At 40.6% G+C, this 18,906-nt stretch overlaps 1 pseudogene; it reads left to right on the top strand.

The window, feature by feature from the left end:
* Positions 1–177: 177 nt before the first annotated feature.
* On the top strand, positions 178–8,991 carry LOC110754844 (receptor-like protein EIX2; annotated as a pseudogene).
* Positions 8,992–18,906: the final 9,915 nt, after the last annotated feature.

Here is an 18,906-nt window from a genome sequence, read left to right on the forward strand (position 1 = left end):
CGTGATGGAGAAGTCTTGCCCTTCTTTCCCGTTCGTTGCAGGTCTAATAGCAAAGATGATAATGATAGTGATGGGTTAAGGAAAAATGCTTGCAAACTTGTAGAATGCGTTGGTTAATGTTCTCCAATAAAATAACCATTGACTTGCAACCTTGTAGAAGACCTTCAGATAAATTTTTACACGCTCCTTGCCTTGCCTCCTATATGAGTTCACTCATTGAGTAGCCGTCTGCAACAAACAAATTTAGAGAAACTTTATTTGCATAATGGATACTTTGTATTCAAACTTATTCTACCCTCCCTACATTTCTCACTTTTTGCTCCTTTTGTTTTTGGCATCTTCATATCTGCACACTAGCAGTCACTTCTGTTTCTGTTTGGTTGATGGAGTTCCAAGCACTGGTAGTGTGAGATCATGCATCGAGGAAGAGAGAAGTGCGCTTCTCAGTTTTAAACAGGATCTCAAGGATCCCTCTGGAAGACTTTATTCTTGGGCGGGTCGCGATTGCTGTCAATGGCAAGGGATTTCGTGCAACAATTGCACCGGTCATGTGGCGAAAGTGAATCTCCGGAATCCATATCCATATGTTTTCGAGTATGACGACGAGTTGGCTTATAAGCAGTCTTGCTTGGGAGGTAAGATAAATCCTTCTTTGCTTAGCTTGAAATATTTAAATTATCTGGATCTAAGCTACAATGATTTTGATGGGATTCACATCCCTAAGTTCTTTGGGGAGCTTAAAAGTCTGAGGTATCTCAATCTATCGTATGCATCATTTTCGGGAGAGATTCCCCATTCTCTCGGTAACTTATCAAAATTGAACTATCTTGATCTCTGCTTTTCTTATAATACCTCATTATATTCCACAAACTTGAATTGGCTTTCTCATCTCTCTTTCCTAAAATACCTCAATCTCAATGGAGTGAATCTTAGCAGCACTGGAGTTACAAATTGGCTGCATCATCTTAACATGCTTCCTTCCTTACTGGAGTTACACTTATCTGGTTGCTTGTTTGAAAGCCTTCCACTATCACTACAGAGGATTAACTGTTGAGCAAATTTAGAGTACACAACTCTAATGTAGAGACTTGTTGGAGACAAAACAAGTAAACAATTTACTTGTATTAGACTCACAAAATATTACAACAAGACAACTCTCAAAAGAAAGACAAATTCTTACAAGGACTCTTTCTCACTTCACTCACACTTCTCACAAGAGCTACTAACTCTCTAGCTCACTCTACTTATTCACACTCTTCTTGTTGACACACTTCTTCTTGATTCTATACAATGCATGGCTTCATGCCTATTTATAGTTATGTGTTGCCGACTTTGCTCTCCATTCCACCGCCTTGTTTTACCTTCTAGACAATTCTCCATGCTTCAACTTGGCTGCCAACTTGCTTTGCTTTCCATAGTTTATGCATCTTTCTAGAATAAACTATATTATTCTAATACATCCACTAGTTACAAAGTCGGTGAAGCTTTCTCCAGTTTTCCAGATTTTTCTATAGTTATCTAGCTCAAATGTTGACTTCCTTTTCTAGGCTTTATTTCCTTTTATACTTCTAGAACTTTGTAGAGATTGCTCCTCAAAATAGGTTGAGCTGGGGTTGATACTTTAACACTCCCCCTCAACACCAGCTCACATCCTTCGCGTCACATTGAGCTGATGACGAAATCTTTCCAACTTGCTGGTACTCAGACCTTTTGTGAACAAGTCCGCAATTTGATCATCTGTATTGATATGTCTCATCTCAATCTCTTCTTGCAGAACCTTCTCTCTGATAAAATGGTAGTGTATCTCCACATGTTTGGTTCTTGCGTGAAAGACTGGATTTTCCGCCAAATGAACTGCCGATTGATTATCGCAATATAACGGCACTGAATAATCTACCAATTGATGTAGATCATTCATCAGCTGTGTTAGCCACGTGATCTCTTGAGCTGCCATTGCTGCTGCTCTGTACTCTGCTTCCGTGGTTGACAAAGATACCGTCGGCTGTCTCTTACTGCACCAAGAAATTGTTCCTGAACCAAGCTTAAACACGTACCCGGTAGTTGATCGACGAGTATCATGATCTCCCGCATAGTCAGCATCACAATAACCAACTAGCTTGCAATCTTCACCTTTCTTGTACAACAGACCATAGTCAATTGTACTTTTCACATACCTCAGTATTCGTCGTACTGCGTCCAAATGAGACTTCTTTGGATTTTGCATGTATCGACTCATCACACCAACTGCATACGAAATGTCAGGCCGAGTCAATGTCAAGTAGATTAGACTACCCACCAATTGTCGATACATCGTTGTGTCTTCCAAGTCTTTGCCTTCATATGCGCACAGCTTGACATTGGGCTCCATTGGCGTTGAGATTGGCTTGCATTCAAGCATCCCGAACTTTTGCAACAAATCTTTTGCATATTTCTGTTGACACAGAAATATTCCTTCTTGTGTGCGATCGACCTCTAGCCCAAGAAAGTGCTTGAGTTGTCCCAGTTCTTTCATCTGAAAACGAACTGACAAATTCTCCTTCGTCCGGTGAATTTCTTCCTCATCATCACCAGTGATGATTAGATCATCCACATATACCAGCACGATAGCTAATTTTCCTCCATTAGCTTTGACAAATAAACTAGGATCTGCATGGGTCACTGAATAACCACTTCGAGAGAGAAATTCTGCAATCTTACTGTACCATGCTCTTGGTGCTTGCTTCAATCCGTAAAGTGCCTTTTTCAGCTTGCACACATACTCGGGATGGACTTCGTTCTCAAATCCCATTGGTTGAGTCATGTAGATTTCCCGATCTAACTCCCCATGCAGAAATGCATTCTTCACATCCATCTGGTACAGGTTCCAATCTTTGTTGGCCGCAAGTGCAAGTAGGACTCGTACGGTCACAAGCTTTGCCACTGGACTAAACGTTTCATCATAATCTAGTCCGTATTGCTGAGAGAAACCTCGAGCCACCAACCGAGCCTTGTACCTCTCGACCGACCCATCAGGACGACGCTTTATCTTATACACCCATTTGCAGGATATGGGTTTCACATCTCTTGGTTTTGGCACTAGATCCCAAGTCTGATTTTGCTCAAGTGCAGTGATTTCTTCTCCCATAGCTTTAACCCATTCGGAACTCTGTGATGCTTCTTCAAATGTTTCAGGTTCAACTATGTCTTCTGCTATGGATGCGTTGGCGTATTTTGGATTTTGCTTCCGTACTCTTGTTGACCTTCTGGGTTGTGACTGTGGAGTCGGTATTTCTACTTCACTGGGTCTAACTTCTTCTAGTGCTTGTTGATGTACACCAGTTTGCCAAGGATTCTGAGTAACCTCTTGCTCGTCATCGTCACCGTCAAGCGAATCTTCATGCTCATTTGGACTCGGTCGGATTGGAACAATTTGCTCCCCCAACTTTTGTTGCAGCTTATCTTCAATTTCTCTCGAGTCTGGTAACACCTCCTTTTCTGGGGACCACCAAGATGATGCTTCATCGAACACCACATCTCGTGATGTGTAGCACCTTCCATTTGTAGGGTCACAACACTTCCACCCTTTTCTCTGGTTGTCGTATCCCACAAAGATACATCTGATTGCCTTCTTGTCAAACTTGCTACGTAGATGACTTGGAACAAATACGTAGCACACACAACCGAATACTCGAAAGTAACTGACTGTAGGTTTCATATCCCACAGTTTCTCGAATGGTGAAATAAATTCTAACCTTGGTTGAGGAAGTTTGTTGATCACATGGGCTGTAGTTCTCATGGCTTCAGCCCAAAACCTTCCAGGCACATTCTTGGCATGTAGCATGCTTCGACATATCTCTGCAAGATGCCGGTTCTTTCTCTCTGCTACTCCATTCTGTTGTGGCGTGTTGGCACATGTGAATTGATGACGTATGCGAGTCTCTCGTAGATACTGGCAGAATTCATTCGAGGTATATTCTCCTCCATTATCTGTGCGTAGACAAATAATCTTCTTTCCCACTTCTCCTTCAACTATCTCTTTAAACTCTTTAAACTTTGAAAATGTGTCGGATTTTTCTTTCATAAAGAAAACCCACACATACCTGGAGAAGTCATCAATGAACGTCACCATGTATCGCATCCCGCTAATCGATGGTTGCTTAACAGGCCCGAACACATCAGAATGGATTAACTCTAGCGGTGCTTTTGCTTTGAACTTGGATTCCTCATATGGTAGTTGATGCGCTTTACCATATTGACATCCTGCACAGACCGTATCTGTTCTCACATCAAGCTGAGGTAGACCCTTGAGCATTGACTTCTTCATCATCACGCTTAGCTTGTGATAGCTAACGTGGCCCAATCTCATGTGCCATAAATCTGCTGTCTCGTTCTTTCTTGTCTTGTCTACATATGCAGACTCTGCTGACATTACGTAGACTGACTCTAGTCGTCGTCCCTCCATTGTCGGCATCCCTGAGATCTTGAGGTCTCGATACACCTTCACATCTCTTGGACTGAATAGGACATAGTGGCCTGATGATGTCAGTTGTGCTACTGAAAGCAGATTCTTCTTCATGCCTGGAACATGGTAGACATCTTGAAGTGGCACCTGGTTAGAATTGTATCGTGGTGCTACTATTGTCTTACCGATGTGGGTTATCGGTAACCTTGAGTTGTTGGCAGTCACCACCACACGATTGCCTTTGTACTCAGTTAGGTTCTGCAGCTTCTCCTTATCACCTGTCATGTGATTTGAGCAGCCTGAGTCGATAATCCAATCATTCTTGTAGTCAATCCGTTCAGGTGACATCACAGTGAGAGCTATCTCCTCTTCCTCTATAGCAAGAGATGCTTCCGCGTCCCAAACATCCTCACTTTTCTCCTTTGAGTTGGAAGTAGCAGTATTACTCTCAGCGGGCCTTTTGTTGGACCAACAATCTTTCGCCATGTGGCCCTTCTTTCCGCAGTTGTAGCATTTACCTTCGAATCTTTTAGTATTCTTGGATTGACCACGGTTGCCGTGAAACCTTGAAGCTCCCCCTGGCCGAGAACTTCCTTCTCCTTGATGACCTTTCGCCTTGTCACCATCTCTTTTAGATCCACTACCAAAGTGCTGCTTGAAGTTGCCTTTACTTTTGTTGGTGTAGAGCGCTTCCTCCTCACCTTTTAACGAGACCCCTCCCATTTGCTTAGCCATAGCTTCTTGATCGGCAAGCAAATTTTCAAACTCAACAAGTGATGGTTGAGTAGGCCACCCTTGTACAGCGGCAACGAAGCCTCGGTATTCGGGTCTCAGACCATGGATAATTATCCTTTTTATCCTAGACTCCACAATAGCAGCAGTAGGATCCAAATCAGAAATTTCACGGCATATGGACTTTACCTTGTGGAAGTACTGAGCAATCGTCATGTCACGTTGTGCAACGGATAGCAGCTCGTTCTCAAGAATTTGTAGTCTTGTGTCATTCCTTTTTGAAAAGAGTGTTGCAAAGGTGTCCCATGCTTCCTTTGGTGTTTTGGCTTTCCTTATGTGCTCCAACATTTCTTCTTCAATTGTTGTCTTTAGGGCAAACATGGCTTTACCTGCTTTGATCTTCCACTTACGCAAAGCGTCGCTATTGTCTTCTCGTGGTTGTGCAACATCGTTGCCCCCGACGACATCCCAAAGATCTTGACCTTGCAGATAAGACTCCATGCATGTCGCCCACGTGTTGTAATTTTTGTTGTTGAGCTTCGTGATTCCTCCAACTACGTGAAGATCACCCATCGTGTCGGCAGAATTCCGGCAGTACCGAACAAGCTTGAACTAAATATGCAAACTTGTAGAGACAAACTCTTCACGACTCAAAGAAGCTCCCGCAGAATCAGTCACTGACCGTCCCGCTCTGATACCAATTGTTGAGCAAATTTAGAGTACACAACTCTAATGTAGAGACTTGTTGGAGACAAAACAAGTAAACAATTTACTTGTATTAGACTCACAAAATATTACAACAAGACAACTCTCAAAAGAAAGACAAATTCTTACAAGGACTCTTTCTCACTTCACTCACACTTCTCACAAGAGCTACTAACTCTCTAGCTCACTCTACTTATTCACACTCTTCTTGTTGACACACTTCTTCTTGATTCTATACAATGCATGGCTTCATGCCTATTTATAGTTATGTGTTGTCGACTTTGCTCTCCATTCCACCGCCTTGTTTTACCTTCTAGACAATTCTCCATGCTTCAACTTGGCTGCCAACTTGCTTTGCTTTCCATAGTTTATGCATCTTTCTAGAATAAACTATATTATTCTAATACATCCACTAGTTACAAAGTCGGTGAAGCTTTCTCCAGTTTTCCAGATTTTTCTATAGTTATCTAGCTCAAATGTTGACTTCCTTTTCTAGGCTTTATTTCCTTTTATACTTCTAGAACTTTGTAGAGATTGCTCCTCAAAATAGGTTGAGCTGGGGTTGATACTTTAACATTAACTTCACCTCACTTTCGGTCCTTGATTTGTCATATAATTCGTTCAATACTTCTTCATCTCCCAGCTGGCTTTTCAATCTTACCAACCTCAGAAAACTTGATTTAAGTGGGAATTCTTTCGGTGGTCCTTTTCCCGATGAACTTGCAAGCCTCAAATCTCTGGAATACCTAGATTTAACTTATTTGGGCCTCAAGGGTCGAATTCCCAGAGTCATTGGAAATATGTGCAAACTGAAGTTTTTAAGTCTTAGTATGAATGAATTTTATGGTGAGAAAATTGAACACTTTTGGAGGAGTTTGTCAAACTGTCCAAATAATACAATAGCATTAGAATCACTAGATTTGTCTGATTGTGGGCTCGAAGGCCAACTGCCGGACTCCTTAGGAATGTTAACAAGTCTGCAGCATCTACACCTTTCGGGGCTCTTACTTTGGGGTTCAATTCCAGAATCTATTGGAAACTTGTCATCCTTGAAAACACTGGACTTGTCTTATAATTATATGAACGGCTCCATTCCAGAAAGTTTGGGAAAACTCTCCCAGCTAGCTGAACTGGATCTGTCTTATAATTCATGGGAAGGCATTCTAACGAAAGCCCATTTCATAAATCTCACCAGATTAAAAGCCATTTCAATATCCAATGAGATAAAAGCAAAGCCCATGTCCCTCGTTTTAAATGTGGCTTATGATTGGGTTCCTCCTTTCAAACTCCACACGCTTGACATTGAACACTGCAGAGTAGGTCATGGTTTTGGGGCATTGATTCAATCTCAGACTGACCTAGTAGTTGTCAGGCTTCATAATACTTTCATCTCGGATTCCATACCAGAGGAATGGTTGTCGAAGATATCTTCCCAAGTCAAATATTTGGATTTATCTTACAACAACTTCAGTGGAAGGCTTCCATTACAATTGAAGTTTCCAAAGCTATAGACTTTCAATTTGGGTCATAATCAATTGGAAGGCCCACTTCCACTTTGGCCCACTAGAGTCAACTTCCTTGATCTTCACAATAATTTATTTTCCGGGCCAATTCCCTCCAATTTAGACCAATTTATGTCACAATTGAATTATTTGGATGTTTCTGAGAATAATTTGAGTGGTACTATTCCACTCTCTATTTGCAACATGAAGGATATGGAAGTCATTTTGCTAAGATACAATCAACTATTTGGAGAATTCCCTAAACAGTGGAGTTTGTGGAGTAGAATACGCATTATTGATGTCTCACACAACAATCTTTCTGGTAATATTCCGAGTTCAATGGGTATCCCAAGTTCTCTTGAACAATTTAAGGTGAATAATAATAATTTTGGTGGTGAGATTCCTTTTTCCTTGCAAAATTGTAGTGATTTGGTCATACTTAATCTTGAACACAACAAATTCACTGGAAACCTACCTTTATGGCTTGGATCAAACGTATCCACATTGCAACTGTTACAACTGCGATCCAACCTTTTAAGCGGGCATATCCCCCACCATATCTGCAATCTTCCCTACCTTCATGTCCTAGACCTTGCTCACAACAACTTTTCAGGGACCATTCCTAATTGTCTGAAAAATATGACTTGTCTAGTCGAAGTTAATGTTGCATGCCATAATTTCACCTCATATGATACATATTATGGAAGAACAACAATAACGTCAAAAGGGAAAGAGCTCGAATATGGAGATGGCCAGTTAGCTATGTGGGGAAACATGATTGATCTTTCGTCAAACAATTTTGAAGGTGAAATCCCTGAACAAGTAGGCAGGTTGGTTGAATTGAGTACGTTGAACTTGTCGATGAATCGATTAATTGGAGAGATTCCTCCAAGCATCGGAAAATTACGCTGGCTTGAAACTCTTGATCTCTCACACAACCAGCTTTCAGGACATATCCCTCAAAACTTTTCTTCTTTAACCTCCTTATCTCACTTGAACTTATCTTACAACAACTTGATTGGAAAAATACCTTCGGGAAACCAACTCCAAACCTTCGATGATCCATCTATTTATGAACACAATCCGTCATTGTGTGGGGCTCCTCTTTCAATTGTATGCCCTACAGATGAGACAAAAACAGGACAAACTTTTCATGCAAAAGATCACAATAAAGATGATAAGGAAAGGTTTTGGTTTTACGTCGGCATGGCACTTGGTTTCATCATAGGCTTTTGGGCTGTTTGTGGAACGTTGGTCCTAAAAGAGTCATGGAGGTAAGGGAGATTCTGATACGAAGAGAAAATAAAAATGTGCATGCGTGTTCTGGTGGGCTAGGTCCTCCTGTTGCTGCTGAAGCTTACTTTTGGAACTTGTCTTAGCTTTTAAATTGTTGCTTTTGCTAGTTTTTTATTTGGTTTGGCGTGTTTTGTATTAGCGTGCTTTCCTCACTTTGTGTTTTGGGTCTCTCACGAGGGGCTTTGGATCTTGTCGTCCCTTCTAGGTGTTACTTTTTTTTTTTCTTCAATAAATTTCTCTCGTGCTGTTGAGATTGTCAAAACAAAGGAAAAAGAAAAAAAAAACAATAACACTAAGCATGTGTGCTTCTTTCTATTGTAACTAATTTAATATGCACTTGTCATCGATAAAATAAATCAAAGGAACTAGGATGGTATATTGACATAAGGTTTTTTTTTTTTTTTTTCACTCTTGCCTATCTTATAAGAAATGAGTTAAAAAGAGATACTTCTAATTATGAAACTATTGGTGCGTTTACCTCATCAAATTTTGAACAGTCTCTCACCACCTAATTTCCATCCCATTTTATTCACAGTTTGCTTAATTAAGCCGCATTACATGTCAAAGCGCTCATGCGAGAGCTAATGCTGATTTTTGGTCTACATTTTTTGGCTTTTGTTTTCTGAAGGGGCCTTTCAATATAAACCCAGTCAATGGCCAAAGTGTTGGGAAAAACCCTCCTATTATAGTTATAGAATAAAAACCTAATTTTTATTTATTACTTAATTTTATGACTACTTTGCCCTTGAAGATAAATAATGGAAACAAATGAAAAACACTTTCTTTTCTTTTTTAATACAATTAAAAGTGTTTTTTTTTGTACAATTAAAAGTGCTAATTTGATGCATTTGTTAGTCCCAAATTCTGAATTTGAATTTTGAACATATACACAAAATCAAACTCGACACTATATAATGCACATAATTAATATACATATAATCTACCAAAGCAAAATGTAAAAATGAATAACACACATACATACATGATGAAAATATGCAGAAGTGTAGAAATATAAGATACTGTTACCTTGTTAATAGTAAGCATAAATAAGTTACCTACATATGCAGAGAACTCACAAATACCAACGTGAATGGACTGGATCAGATTAAAGGCATCTCCTTCAACAATCTTAACAGAACACTCCATATATAGAGCAAACCTCATACCTTCTCTGACAGCCGCAGCCTCCGCAAGGGTAGGAGGAGAGGATGGTTTGGGAAGCAAATGACCCTAGCTAGCCTCCGTATGTCGGAAGCCAATGACCCTAGCTAGCCTCCGTATGTGGGAAAACATACCTATGTGGCATATAGATGTACATACCATATCGATGTACATAATCGAGTACAAAAGGAAATAGAAATCAAAATCTAATAAAGATTAGGGATTGACAACAAAAAACTGCAAGAGGCTAAAAATAGCCACACACAAATATTGATTATTCTGAACCATAAATCTCGGCTGACTCATCAGCTCAATATGGTAAATTCGATGATGTGGAAAGATGGTCCGTGGGTTTACATTGTAAATATGTGGGTTATTCATAATAAACCCTAGTACTTTCAGGTTTTAATCTAATTTTCTATTTTTTTAAATAACAAGCCCAAAGCTGAAAAGGCAAATGTAGGTCTCATTCTAGGTTCCACTTTTGCGTTTGTGCATGGTGCGACGGTAATGCTAGACTCCACACTCATGTGCGCTTAGTGATTATAAGTTGTTGATGCGTCTCATAATAATAATAAGAAGTTGAGAGACCCATATGTTGTATGGTGATCCCTGACAACCCAAACTCCTCACAAGTGTATTGTAATATCAACATGCGCCTAAATGTATTCCAATTTCTAGACGTATATAAATAATGCATTGAATAATTTTATCATGGATATTAAGTCTGGTGATTTTGAATTCTTAAAAATTGGAAATGCTCAAATATCAGCTGACAATGTAGACATAGGAGCAGCAGGTTTTGGCAATGTATATATGGGAAAAAAACAAAAACTCTGAGACTTATAGCTGAGTGTTTTCATCTGGAACTTGTGAGTTGGGTCAGAAACAACGAGATCCAAGGGTCAAGGATAGAGAGCGACGACAGGATACATATGGATCATCATCAAATGAGAGGGAGAGAAACTCCATTTATAGGCAAAAGGAATGAGCTAGCTCTCAACTTGTGGGTTTAGGATAGAGACTACTGTATGTATTTTTGTCTTTTTTTGTGTTTGGCCAAGAAGTATCCAAAATCTACAACAGAAGCTGCAACCAATTGGATTCACCGTAAAAACTCTATTCCAATACAAATTTTTAATTTAAAAAATATATAAATAATGTGGTCCATATCCATACTCCATACAAAGGAAAAGAAGGGGATGGCTTTTCTCCGCTGTAAATAGTTGAATGTGACAACTAATGAAGCTAACTTTTTTCTATTTCTTGCAATACACGTTTTGGAAATGTGGAAGCATGACTTGTGAAGGTCAATGCTTTGCCCTTAGCAAACACATGGTCTTTGCCCTGCTTTTCACATGTGCAGGCTGAAGATGCTAAAATTGGAAGAAGAAGAATAAAAAAGAGGATGGTGATCAAGGAACTGTTTGAATCAAATCTGAACTTGATCATTGTATATCATGGAAAGAAGAAAGAAAGTTAGAAAACATATAAGAAAGAATTGAAGAAACTATGGTGGGAATATTTCCATGCTCATTGCTCATACATAGATTTTTTTAAAAGTGATCTTTGTGATGCTCATTGCTCACAAAGACAAAGACAATTATTGGTGAGTCAACAGAGAAACAGAACAGATGACCTCTAGAGACAGAGAGAGAGGCCAAATGTGTTCTTGGTGCTCGTCAAGTACAAGAGCAAACAAGGGCCATACAATATTATTCAATCTAACAACCACGTAACTAGATTCCAAATTCTGGCACTGATTACTGGAGTAATACAGAAAAGTTCCATTATGTGCATAATTAAGAATTAATTATGCTTTTAATGCTATGTGCTTCTTAAAACTTAGAAGAGACAAACCAACCTACAAAGTATCTGATCCTTTTAGTTTACATCAGTGTATTGGATGCCCTCCAACTCTGCAAGTTGAAGCCAAAAACTTGTGGATCCATGGAGAAAGAGTCAAACAATATGGTAGAATATTTTTAGATATATTTCATTCTCCGAAAGGAGGTATTTATAATACAGGTTACAAACCCTAGTAGGGTTTAATTAGGAAATAAGTGGAATCCTAACTATATAATATCTACACAAAGGAAAAATAAATAAAACCCAAATAGAATAGGATATGCTCTACTCGCCAACACTCCCCCTCAAGTTGGAGCAAAGACGTCACGCATGCCCAACTTGTCAAGCGAGTTGAGAAAGATACTTGTAGAAACAGCTTTCGTAAGAACATCAGCTAACTGATACTCTGAACGGATGAAGGGGAAGGACACAATCTCCGCATCCAACTTTTCCTTAATGAAATTTCGATCAACCTCCACATGCTTTGTACGGTCATGTTGAACAGGATTATGAGCAATTGCAATCGCAGCCGTGTTGTCACAATATAAATCCATGGGTTTTTTAGGCCCAAAACCAATGTCTTTCAACAATCTCCTCAACCATAGTAACTCAGATACACCATGGGCCATTCCCCGATACTCGGCCTCAGCACTAGATCTAGACACCACTTTTTGTTTCTTGCTCCTCCACGTAACAAGATTGCCACCTACAAACATAAAATACCCAGATGTCGAACTCCTATCTGTGGCTGAACCTGCCCAATCAGCATCTGTATACCCTTCTACATCCGTATGGCCATACTTGGAGAAAATTAACCCCTTGCCAGGAGTTACTTTCAGATACCTCAAAATACGAGTCACATCTCCCATATGATCTACACTAGGAGAGTGCATAAACTAACTTACTATATTTACAGCATAAGCAATATCTGGACGAGTATGAGCCAAATAAATCAACTTCCCCACAAGTCGTTGATAACGTTCTTTATCAGTCGGAACTTGATCGGGATATATCCCCAACTTATGATTCTGCTCACTAGGGGTATCAATCGGTTTACAATCCAACATTCCAGTTTCTACAAGTAAATCCAAAACATACTTTCTTTGGGATAGAAAAATACCATGTTTAGATCTGGCAACTTCAATCCCAAGAAAATACTTTAAATCACCCAATGATTTCATCTCGAACTCAGAAGCCAGATACTTCTGAAGACTCTGTATCTCTACATGATCATCTCCAGTCACAATCATATCATCAACATAAATAATTAAAGCCGTCAATTTACCTTTATGACGCTTCAGAAACAGAGTATGATCAGAGTTACTTTGCACATACCCAAACTTCTTCATAGATGCAGCAAACCTTCCAAACCACGCTCTTGGAGACTGCTTTAATCCATACAAGGATTTCCGTAGTTTGCACACCACACCCTCCTTAGAAGTCACAGGGATACCCGGCGGAGGATCCATATATATTTCTTCCTTGAGATCACCATGGAGGAATGCATTTTTGACATCAAATTGTAGCAGCGGCCAGTCACGGTTAGCAGCTAAGGATAAGAGCACGCGTACAGTGTTGAGCTTAGCTACTGGAGCAAAAGTCTCTGTGTAATCCACTCCATATGTCTGAGTATACCCTTTTGCTACCAATCTTGCCTTGTAACGGTCAATAGAACCATCAGCCTTGTGCTTCAAAGTAAACACCCATCTGCACCCAACTGCCTTCTTTCCTTTTGATAAAGGAACTAACTCCCAAGTAGCATTCTTGTTCAAGGCTTCCATCTCAACATGCATTGCATCTACCCAGTTTTGATCAGATAGAGCATCCTGCAACTTAGTTGGCACACATACACTAGATAATTGACACAAATATGATGCATATGACTTAGATAAACGATGAGTTGACATATAATGGTTAATGGGATATTTAGACTTGGCATGTATATTAGGAGAATATTGTATTTTAGGTTTCCCACGGGTAGTACGTGGGGGCAAAGAATAGGAAGGCATATCACTAGAAAGTACCTCATTATCACAACTTGATTGAGGCAATGGCAGGGCAGAGGGGGGTATATTATCAATTTCATCTGTACGGGAGTCGCCAATATCACTGTTATTTCCTTCTGAGAGAGGCTCGAGAAAACCATCACTTTTGTCTGGCGACCGGTCGTGGCTTTCTTGGCGACCGATCGCGTCACTCGTAGCGTTACTGTAGTCGCTCGTCGACACGGGCGACCGGTCGCTTCCTATGTGCGACCGGTCGTTTTCTGGGCAGATTGGTTCGCGACCGGTCGTTTCCTCACTGCGACCGGTCGCTTCGCTCGTATCGTTACTGTAGTCCCAGCTCGACGCGAGCGACCGGTCGCTCCCTATGTGCGACCGGTCGTTGTCATGCTGTTCGCTCAAAAATTCCATTTTTTCCATATTTTCCACTCCGAAACTCTTCAATTCACTTCCCCTCTCCCCCTGAATTGAAGAGGAGGGAGAAACATAATAGGGTACTTCTTCATGAAATGTGACATCCAAAGTGACATGTACCTTCTGAGTAGGCGGGTGATAACACTTATAACCTTTCTGAGTAGTAGAATAGCCAATGAAGACACATCGGAGAGCACAAGGATCCAGTTTACTCCTTTGATGAGAGTAAACATGAGCATACGCAACACATCCAAACACCTTCGGAGGTAACTTAGAGACCGAAACCGGAGGAGTAAGAGCACATAACACATCAAGTGGAGTTTTGAAATCAAGAACCCGACTAGGAGTACGGTTAATCAAGTAGGCAGCGGCCAAGACACCATGTCCCCAAAGATGATGGGGAACAGACATATCCAACATCAGAGAGCGAGCAACTTCAAGTAACTGGCGATTCTTCCTTTCAGACACACCATTCTGTTGAGGTGTGAATGGAGTGGTAGTTTGGTGAATGATACCTTGCTCACGAAAGAATTGGGCCAATGTATGATTCACATATTCACCGCCATTATCAGTGCGAAATACTTTAACACGAGCATGGAACTGAGTAGACACCATGGCACAAAAGTCAGGAAAAATAGAGGCAACATCATTTTTATTCTTCATCAAATACACCCATATTAAACGAGTGCAGTCATCAATAAACGTCACAAACCAACGGAAACCATGAGAAGTCACACGAGCAGGACCCCAGACATCAGAATGTACTAACTCAAAAGGCAAAACAGCTTTATTATTACTTAAGGGAAAAACAGTACGGTGGCTCTTGGCCATTACACAAGTCTCACATTTGAAACTAGACTCATCACACGAACTAAATAACGAAGGAAACAAATGTCTAAGATAACCAAACGACGGATGTCCTAAGCGACGATGCCATAACCAAAGTTGTTGCTTATCCTTGACACTGCCACTCAGAGCTTTATTAGCGACACAATCACGAACTGCTGCAGCCGGCAACTGTAAGTAATATAACCCCCCCTATCCGTTTACCATGCCCAATCTTCTCGTGAGTCCTGAGATCCTGGAAAAAACAATGGGTAGAATAGAATGTAGCAGAAGCGTTGAGTGTATCAAGTAAACACCCAACAGATAACAAATTGCAATGAATATTGGGAACCAAGAGTGCATGAGATAGGGGTAAAGAAGGAGTAAGATGGATGGTACCTTCGCTGGTAACTGGGGAAGGTAAACCATTAGCACTAGTAATATATGGGTCACGAGGGTTATGCGACAACTCATCAAACAGTTTATCATTATAAGTCATATGATCAGAAGCACCAGTGTCAATTATCCAAGTAGTAGAACCCATACCTGGCATAGTATCAGAAGCACACAGATTTGCAGATGGAGTCAGAGGACGGGCCTCATCAGGAGTCACAGTGTAAGTGGCCTTGGGACCATACATACGAGCTTTGTAGTCAGCAAACCAATCAGGGTAACCATGCTCCTTGAAACACTTCTCAGAGTAATGATCCCGATTACAATGGCGGCACTTAGGCGGACCTTCAAGAGAGCTAGAGGTGGAGGCAGAAGGACGAAACCCAGCAGAAGATCCAAACTTTTTGGACGGAGAGCGACCGGTCGCGACTTGCGGAGCGACCGGTCGGTGACGTGCTGGATCCACCTTAAGAGCCAGCGATCCTCCTCCAAGCATAGCGGACTGACGGGTATCTTCCTCCATGACCATAGCATAGGCTTCGAGAGGGGGTGGAACAGGACTAAGAGCAAGAATACGGCTACGAACACCATCATACGGTGGATCTAGCCCACCAAGAAAATCATAAACTCGATCGGCTTCAATTTCTTTCAGACGACGAGCCCCATCAGCAGAACAACTAAACTCATTCGGACGTAGACAATCAATCTCCTGCCAGATAGCATGAAGTTTTTCATAGAACACTTTCACAGATTCACCATTCTGACCTATAAGTATGGATTGCCGTCGGAGTTGAAACAAACGAGAACTATTCTGAGTCACAGTATAGGTCTTCCGAGCAGCCTCCCATATATCATAGGCAGTATCACCATGTTCGAACAAGGCACGAACTGGTTTAGTCATGGAATTGAGAAGCCATGACTGTACCAGACAATTGTCTTCTTCCCATTCAACATAGGCAGCGGAATCTTGAGACGGAGCAGGCTTCTTCCCATTGATCCAACTTGCCATACGACGACTAGTAATCGTAATACGCGCACCACGAGACCAAGAGGCATAATTGGAGCCATCCAATTTGTCAGATGTAAGCGGGGTAGAATAATCACGCGAGGGACGTGCCTCCTTCGGTGTAGACGCACTAGTACCAGTCACAACTATGGAATCATCACCCATGATAGCAGCGGAAACACACACAACACGAAGCAGATACGATAAACACAGCACAGGCACGGGCACAAGAACCCTAAAAGAAATTTAGGGCACAGAGTAGAACACGAGCACAAGAACCCTAAAAAGAAAATTAGGGCACAGAGTAGAACACGGGTGGGCACAATACAGGTTACCAGAAAGTCGGCTCTGATACCAAGTCAAACAATATGGTAGAATATTTTTAGATATATTTCATTCTCCGAAAGGAGGTATTTATAATACAGGTTATAAACCCTAGTAGGGTTTAATTAGGAAATAAGTGGAATCCTAACTATATAATATCTACACAAAGGAAAAATAAATAAAACCCAAATAGAATAGGATATGCTCTACTCGCCAACAGAAAGCCCAATAGTACCAGAGAGTAACCATACCAAACACCTTTTTATTTGGGTTGACCTTGTTTTTTTGGTAACTCAAATATGAACTTTCGGTCCTCATCAAATTTTGATGAGTCTTTCACTACCTAATTTCCTTTCCATCTCATTCACATTTTGCTTAAACATATTGCTTGTTGATATATAACTCGACTTTTCCTAGCATATCAAAAGGCATGATTTTCTTCTATTTTATTAATGGAGGACTGGGGGATTCAAATTTGAGATTTCTTTCAACATTCGAAAGAGAAGTACCACTAAACTGGACTAGTTGATACACACACCAAGTTAAGAAAGGATGATGTGAGAGATAATGCTAATTTGGTGGTCCAAAATACTTTTATTAATTGTCACATGCTAGCACTCCCCACGACAAAGTTAAGGAATGACACATGCTAGCATTCCCCTTAACTATAATAATGAGAGGTAGTTTTTAAAGAGGCTTAAACGACTTTTGAGAGAGAGAACCTGGACGACTACCACCTCTTACAAATCAAAATGTCCATAATGTTGGAAGTTTGAAGGCAATGAGCATAATGTTGGAAGTTTGAAAGCAAATGTCCGGAAACAAAAGGTTCCTACGTGCTTTATAAGCATAAAATCTTAACACCAATTAAGTATGATTGGTGGGCTGATGGGCTTGATAGTGAACGTCATACATGGTTGGCTTGCTTGATTAATAATATTTAATTAATCAAGACTTCATCCTTGGGTCTAGCTGCAGTGATTTTCTAACATTGATGACCACAATAAGACTGATATTGCTTGGACGATCACTGCATTATAGAGATGTTATTGATTATAACACCAACCAGGAAAAATATGAGTGCATGTCAGTGCCGATGGCATTTCAAAATCTGCTACCATATAGAACAAAGCTTTATGGCTTGTATCAAATACCATACAACAAAAGTATAGCATATAAAATGAAAAAGGACAAGTTCTGTGTTAAATACAAGCAAACTAAACAAGTCCCATCCTAGACAAGTTGCACAATAAGTAAACTAAATTGTTATTAAATTGAGAAAAGCTAAGATGGGTATCTAGCCAAAAGGCCTAGAACACAAGGCCATTGGAGGGATCAGATTTTTTTTACTTTTTAGGAAAATAACAAATTAGACTTGCTTCAACTTTTTTCCCCAAAACTGATTATTTTTTTCGTTCTTTCACTTATTATTCTTTATCCTATATGCTAGTTACTTTAAACTAGAAAGAGAGATGAAGAAAACTGAGACTTATTTTTTTGGTGAGAAAGGGGGGAAAACCCCAAACAAAACAAACTAAGCAGCAGCGGGTATCATGCGGGGTGTAGCGACCCCAAGGATATCATCAAGAAGGATATTTTCCAGCCAGCTTGGGGCCTCAACAAGGAGACAACCACCTAGCGCTAAGTTATAACTCCAATTGGCAATAGCATCTACAGCATGATTTCTCTCTCTGTATATGTGGTGAATGGAGCAGCCTCCAATCTGTGCAATGAGCTCATTGCAGCTCCTAATCAGAGCAGCAAGGGGGTGATAGTCAAGGAGAGTAGGCTTGTGCAAAAGATTGACAGCAGTGGCAGAGTCCATCTCGATAAGGAGATTAGTGAGGCCCAGATCCACAGCAAGCTTTAAGCCAAAGTACAAAGCCCAGATCTCAGCATCCAAGATCTGTCCTTCTCCAAGATTAACTGCAAATCCTCTGATCCAGTCTCCAGTACAGTCTCGGATCAAGCCACCAGCCCCAATAGCCCCAGAGGCTATTTTTCTAGCTCCATCTACATTTAGTTTGTAGTGACCAGTTTCGGGAGGAATCCAAGTTAACATAACTTGCGCTCTCAACTTTGGTTTTAAAGCCTCTTGAACAGCTCCATGCCACTCACGAACAGCAAGGAGAATAGGAGTTTTTGGAGTAGCCGGCATCTCAAATTCAACATAAAAAACTCTTTGATTCCTCCACTTCCAGATGAACCAGCAAATGAACATGAAAACAAGGTACCAAGGGAAACCACTACCAGTGT

Source organism: Prunus avium, chromosome 4, assembly GCF_965620075.1.
Source record: "Prunus avium chromosome 4, drPruAviu1.hap1.1, whole genome shotgun sequence".
Classification (NCBI taxonomy): Eukaryota; Viridiplantae; Streptophyta; class Magnoliopsida; order Rosales; family Rosaceae; genus Prunus; species Prunus avium.